Source organism: Mustela putorius, unplaced genomic scaffold (genome assembly GCF_011764305.1).
Source record: "Mustela putorius furo isolate JIRA1106 unplaced genomic scaffold, ASM1176430v1.1 tig00000228_pilon_pilon_pilon, whole genome shotgun sequence".
NCBI classification, from domain to species: domain Eukaryota; kingdom Metazoa; phylum Chordata; class Mammalia; order Carnivora; family Mustelidae; genus Mustela; species Mustela putorius.
The window spans coordinates 28,147,423-28,154,093 of record NW_025421322.1 but is presented as its reverse complement, the minus strand read 5'-3'; the positions used below and the strand labels follow the sequence as shown (position 1 = coordinate 28,154,093).

Genomic DNA, 6,671 nt, shown 5'->3' with positions numbered 1-6,671 from the left:
AAACCAGTCTTTGAACCGTGGATATATGTTCAATGTCTCTAAACCTTGTTTCTCAACCATAAAATGAAGATCATATTAAGTCAACTTCACAGGTTTTCTGGTAGGTTTGCAGGTTATAGAGATAAAGATGTTAGTACCATGTCTGGCACAAAGTAAGTGTTCAAAAAATGGACGCACTTCTGTTCTATTACAACTCTCTCTTTCCCCACTTCTCAAATGTAAATTTAAGTCAGGATATGAAAATCACACACACACACACACACACACACACACACACACACACACACACAGTGTTTCCCAAGCCCATTCTGTTTCTACCATGCCATACTTCTAGCATCTGCATGGGAGCCATTAACCTCTACACTGTGGAATATAGTTTCTTTTTTTTTTCCCTCAAATTTTAGATATTTATTATTCAGTGTAAACCCCAACACAATACGCCACCATGATTTTGTGCATTTAGGGGGGAAATATTTCCTGCATAAGTGATAAATTGTGCAGATGACTTCTGTAAGACCTTCATTCTAAGCAGCTTTAGAGTGAAACATTTCATTTAGAAGTCTGGACCTTCTTTCTTCAGTTTGCTGTAATCTACATTCACTGAGTAGAACTTGATTGGTGATTGAGACTCCGTTTGTTCCAGGTTTCTGGGTTATTCTTTCTATCCCAACTGACATCTGGATGAACAACACCAGGTGCAAGAACCGCTCTGCTCCAGTACTACCTGCCCCAATAAATATGAAGATGAGAACCAAGCGCGGATGCTTCTTGGCCTGACCGATGATCTGGCATAACATGGTTGCAGCAGAGGAGGCCTGTCTAGGAGAAGAAAGAACTCAATGAGAAGGCCTGGCACTAAGTAATCCTTACCTGAAATATAGTTTCTTGTGACAAAAATTAGATTCCAGAATTGGGATACAAGTTGGAAAGGGAACTTAAATGTTCCCCAGTCTTGCCTAAATTCTCAAACTTATTGGCCACTCTCGAATGTTTCTAGTAAGAGAAACACAGGGTTAGTTCTAGATGCTTCCACTTGTGGCCTCGACAACCCTGAGCTCCCTTTTCTAAAAGAGTGATATGCTCTCGTTCAACTTTGTTGTGAAGTTTAAGTCTGATGATGTGTGTAACTTAACACAATAAACAGTAGTTATTACTCTCATCATGTTATAGTTAGCTTCATTTAAGGTCTAAAATATTTTAAATACCATCTGGAAAAATTATGTGTATTTGGGGGCAAGGGTAGGTGTACTACCCTTTTCTAAGAATTGTAAAATGTGCTTGCCAATTTACATAGATTATTTCAATTTATTCCTCAAAAAAAAAAAAAAGAGTGTGAGACCTATATTCTTATTCCCATTTAGCAGATAAAGAAATAGGAGGTGAGTTGGTTGGCCTAAGCCTCATGGTACCTAGACTTGACCCTGGGAAGCCGACACAATGCTCTCTGCTTTGTTGACTATATTAGAACAAGGGCAGTGTGGACTCAGGTGAGTTGAATTCTTTGACCTGCTGACTGCTCATTTGACTACATAATACAAATAAGAATTAATAATGCATGGAATCAAGGGTTGTGTTTAGTTTAGTACAATAATAATATCAGGGGATACTACAGGCCAGGCACAGGCAGGGCTAGATAGGGGGACAAAAAGGTTAAAGAGAGTTCTATGGGAATGTAGAGGTAGAGGAGAAGAACAAAACCCACTATAACGTTTCATTTTTGTCTCCAGATAACGACAGAGAGACAGCCCTTTTGAACTGGATGATGGATGGAAAGCCAGCTCATGTTACTAAGACACACACTTGTAGTAAACCCTGAAGACTGGCAGCTTAGGGGCGTCGACGCTGATGAAATTCCTGTTGAAACTATGTTGGATGATTACAGAGTCAAGCTGCTTGAAATCACGATATCACAGCTGAACAATTTCCTTGGTTCTCTCTATGTCATTTATCACCATTGTTTGTCTTGGTTGTTGGTATTAACATCAATTATTTAACATAATGCACATTTTCCTTCCTCGCCCTCTTTCCTGTCTGGCATGTGGAATCTCTTGCTATTAAACTGAGGGGCAGGTAGAAACATTAGTCCTTCTTACATCATTGTTTCCTCTGAACTAAGCTTTTTTTTGGGGGGGGGGGTCGGGGATGAAGGTAAATTGGAAAAAGCCAGTCTAACTTGGATAAAGATTGTTTGTCTTGCTCTCTGTGAATTTTTCCAGTTGTCATTTAATTTGTTGTTCCTCTGGGGTTGGGCCTCAACTAGAACAATGGTGGTGTGAGGTAGAGAAGCAGGCAGGTATGTTAAATCTAAAATGATTAGAAGCTGTAATACTTGGAATGGCAGAAACAGCTATTTGTGTCCCCACATCTGTTCCCCCTCTCTGACTTAGTAGCATAATCTCATTGTTATGGGACAGCAGGCATCCAGCTAAAAGACTATATTTACTAGTCTCTCAGAACTCTAGGGTATGGGTAAGCAATATCAACAGGAGTGCAATGTGAAATTTGGAGGAAGACTGATTAAGGTAATTAAATTTGTTAGAAATTCCCCTTCTCACTCTACCCTATGGCCCTTTCCTTCTGCTACCCTATACCATGGGCATGATAGTTGTGCTCTAGGAGCTCTCTTGAGTTGTGAGGTGATGTTAGGTTGGAAGTTGCAGCTAATATGGTGAGCAGAATGAGAGGTTTTGGATCCCTGATGACTATTATGCCTGCCTATGGGGGTCAGACGTCCTACCTCTTTTATGGAAGAGGTAAACAGCTGATTATTTAAGTAATCATTCTTATTTGTTTCTTGTTTAGGTTTTCTCTTACAGGCAGCTGATCTTAATCTTAACAGATAAATTTAGGGGTGACTAGGTAAATGGGAGGGAGGGTCAGAGCTGGTTACTCCCAGGTTCTTGCCTTAGGTGACCATGTTGGTGGTGGTCCTATTCAGTGAGAAAGGACACACGAAGAGGAAAAACAAGAAGGTGAGAAGAGAAAATATGTATGGTGTTGGGCACAGTAAGGCCAAAGGGTCCATGGGACAGTGAGGCCAAAGAATCCCACAGGTAGCTGTATGTAAGAATTAGGTGCTATGAAGTGTTAAAAAGGAAACAGAAAGAGACTTGGCCATAACTACCATGTGTGTGATAGGTAAAGCCACTGGGTGATATAGAGATGTGCATACATAATTGTGATTGTAGGCAGGATGTTGTAGGTGTACCACCAAGGTTCCATTTTTATTACTCTGCCCCCAGGTAGTTGTATTTTGGTAAGATGCCAAATAAATGAAAATTTTAAAGCAGTTAGTTTCAGTTTCTAATGAATCTAAGGCAGATACTGTTGCCAAGGAAAGTTTCTAATCAGTGTGAGATACTAGTGTTGCCACAGTAAGTTGATACAATTTTAGCCACATCAAAGCCCTGTGATGTTTGAATGTATGTGTCCTAATCACAAGCAAGTAAGTGATTTCCAGTAGAGTTGTAAAATATTGAAACTGACTCATGGATTCCCCTTAACACTGATAGGGAGTAATCAAGTAGTGGACAGAGCATGGATCTAAGACTTAGACCAGATTAGGTGACTAAACTGGCTCTAACAGATTCTACCTTCACTATCTTAATGTTTCAGCTCCATTTCCTAAGAGGAAAAATGCAGGAATGCTTTCTTTCACACTGCTGTTGTTAGAAACAGCACTGCTGTTAGAAATACAAGATGTCACATTTAAAGCCTCCGAACAGTACCTGGCATGTGAGAGACCTGTAATTCTTCATCCCACTTGGTGATTGGGAAACTGAAGCTATAGGGATTAGGGCTCATTGTTTAGATGTCTCCTGTCTGAAGTTCCCATTCTCAGGGGATTTTCTTGACTAGAAGCCAAAGCACATTAATAGAAAAAAAAAAAAAAAAAAAAAAAAAAAAAAGAAATGGGGGAGAGTATGTACATCATACAACTCCAGGGGATGTCACTTACATTTAGTTATGCTAACAGCTGTTCCTAGAGTTGAGCAGTGTGCAACCTCCATAACTGTATCCTGTTTGGAACCACTCCTCAAACAAAACAAAACAAAACAACCCAAAAAGCAAAACAAAAAACAAAAAATGAAAAACAAACAAAACCCCCAAATTTTTTCAATAATAATGCGTGTTATCCTTTGAAATAAGAGGATGCAAAGTCACCATTGCATTATGTCTTTTCTGCCCTGTATTGAGGTTATGCATCCCTAAGCTTCTTAAAGTCTCACTTTCCTTGTTCTCTGCCACACACTTAATGCTCTTCACCTTCTCTTTTTTGCCTTTTTCTTTGGCACATGCCAAATGTTACCTCCTCTAGTTTCCTTCCCTGCAAGTTCTGGGTGATATCAAGAATTCCATCTTTTGGACTGCCACGAAAACTTGGTCCTACTTTTGTTTTTGTCCTTGAGCTAAAGCCCAAACTCCTCAGTCTGTTTTAGGAGGCCCAGTACAGTGATCACCTCTTCAGCTGTATCTCCTGACACTTCCATTCTGTGCTATACCTAGCATCAACACATTCTATTCATATCAATTTAGACTTTGTGTTTAATTTGAGCCAGGAGAAGAGCATTTTGCCATCAGTTGGGATCTATTCCTGAATGGCAGTACATGTGATCCTACCCATGGATGTACGATACAAACATCCTTTCTTAACCCTGTCATATGTTTCATGCTTTAAAACTCTAGTCTCATGGCACCAGCTAGATATATGTGGCTATTTAAATTTAATTAAAATTAAATGAAACTAAAAATTGAGTTCCTCAGTTGCACTAGCCACATTTCAAGGGCTCAATAATTACATGTGGCTACTATTACCATGGGACATCACAAATGGAGGCATTTAATTCATTGCAGAGAGTTCTATGGGATAATGCTGCTATAGACTTTTCAAATGTTTGCAAGAAGAAGTACCTTAGAGTCTTATTACTCAAAATATTGTCCCAAGACTAGCTACAACTGTATCACCTGGTTGCTCATTAAAAATGCAGAGCCTTAGATGTACTAAGTCACAGCAACTGAGTCAGAATCTGCATTGGAACAAGATTCCAGGTGACCTGCATGGGTGTGCAAGGTTGGAAATCACTGCCTTAAAGATCACTGATGTCAGCCACCTCACTTTGAATGTCCTCAGAGTTTTCACCTGCACATCAAAAGTCCAGAGAGCCTTAAAGATTGATGGTATCTGGGCCTCTTCCCTGGAGTTTATGATATACTTGTTCTGGAGCAGTCTTGGTACTAGGAGTTTTAAAAGCTCACCGGGTAACTCCCATAGGCAGCCAGGATTGAGAACCAAGGCAAGAAGACTCAGAGAAGGACATTGATGGGCAGTGGTTTCTAGTTATAGACTCACTAATTTTCCTGACTTCAAGTCCAGTGCTCATTCTGCTGTAGCATCTAGCCTCACCCTCATCCAAAAGAATTCTAGAGGAGCAATGTGTACTGATAAGGCTTTTTATTTCCCTGTTTTTTTGTTTTTATTTTTGTTTTTTCCCTTTCTTTCTCCTCTTAAAACAATCATCCTGATATCCCGAAGTGGAGGTAAAACAGGACTGCACTGTAATTGCTTGCTAATGTCAAATTGATGGCTGATGGATTTGCCATCTACAGAGGTCTTGCCTTTAACATCCAATGCCTGGTGTGGGGCTTGCCACCCTCCTGGTGGAGATCAATATTCTATTATGGAAGCAGCTGGCTGGTAGACATGTGCAGGCCTCACCTCTTGCCTTTAGGCACCTGGCTCTGTGAAGAATTCAGGTCAGACTTGTGAGAGCTACGGGTGAGGGAGCCATTAATCAGCCCACTAGAGCCCCACACTTTCTCTGGGTTAGGTGCATGCAGGGGCACAACCATAGCCCTGCATATTATGAGGGCCTGCAGGCCAGACAGGCAGCCTGGCCGTCATCCCATCAAGTCCGGTCAGCTAAGTGCTCTGCAGCAATCAGCCTCAGACTTGCCTACCAGAGACTGCTAGGAGGGAAAAAAGAGAAAGAGACTTCATAGACATTACTCATTCCCTCTGTCCACCCTCCTCTCTTCTAGTCTCTCTCTCTCTACAGGTGAAGTGGAGTGGAGAACAGCTGAGCAACAATAGTGGCAGTCATAGTGACCTATATTATTGAGCATTAACAATGTGCTAGGAAATCTAAGTTCTTTTGTTAATTTTCTGGTTGAATTCCCCCCCATGGGGCTTGGTTTTACAGACGGGAAAGTTCAGGATCAGAAAGCTTATGTGACTCGGTCAAAGTCACACATCAGGAAGTGGTAGAGCTGGCCTGTAAACCTAGATCTGCCATTCAGCAGGGCTCATGCTCTTTACGACAATGTAGTTTGGTTTCCCAAAACCTGTGTGTGAAAGTCCTCTGGTATGCATGAGGAAGAGAAAACTGCTGGACGGGCAGCATCATAATGACTACCCGCATTGCACTGTAACAGTTACTATTTGATTTTTTAAACGTGGGTATCATTTATAAACATACTTTTTGCCAATCTTAGGGTACCATCTGATGATTTTTTTTTTTTTTTGCACTTGTATAGGCCTGTGTAACCACAACTTAGGTCAAGAAATAAGAGTGTGTCCATCTTCCCAGATATTTCTTTACAACTCCTTCCTAGTTTCCACACAAGAGAGAACTGATATTCTGATTTCGGTCAGTATAGATTAATTTGCCCCA

General features: G+C 40.8%; 1 pseudogene; it reads right to left on the bottom strand.

Moving 5' to 3' along the window:
• Nucleotides 1-553: 553 nt before the first annotated feature.
• On the bottom strand, nt 554-812 carry LOC123391491 (annotated as a pseudogene).
• Between the last annotated feature and the right edge of the window lie 5,859 nt (nt 813-6,671).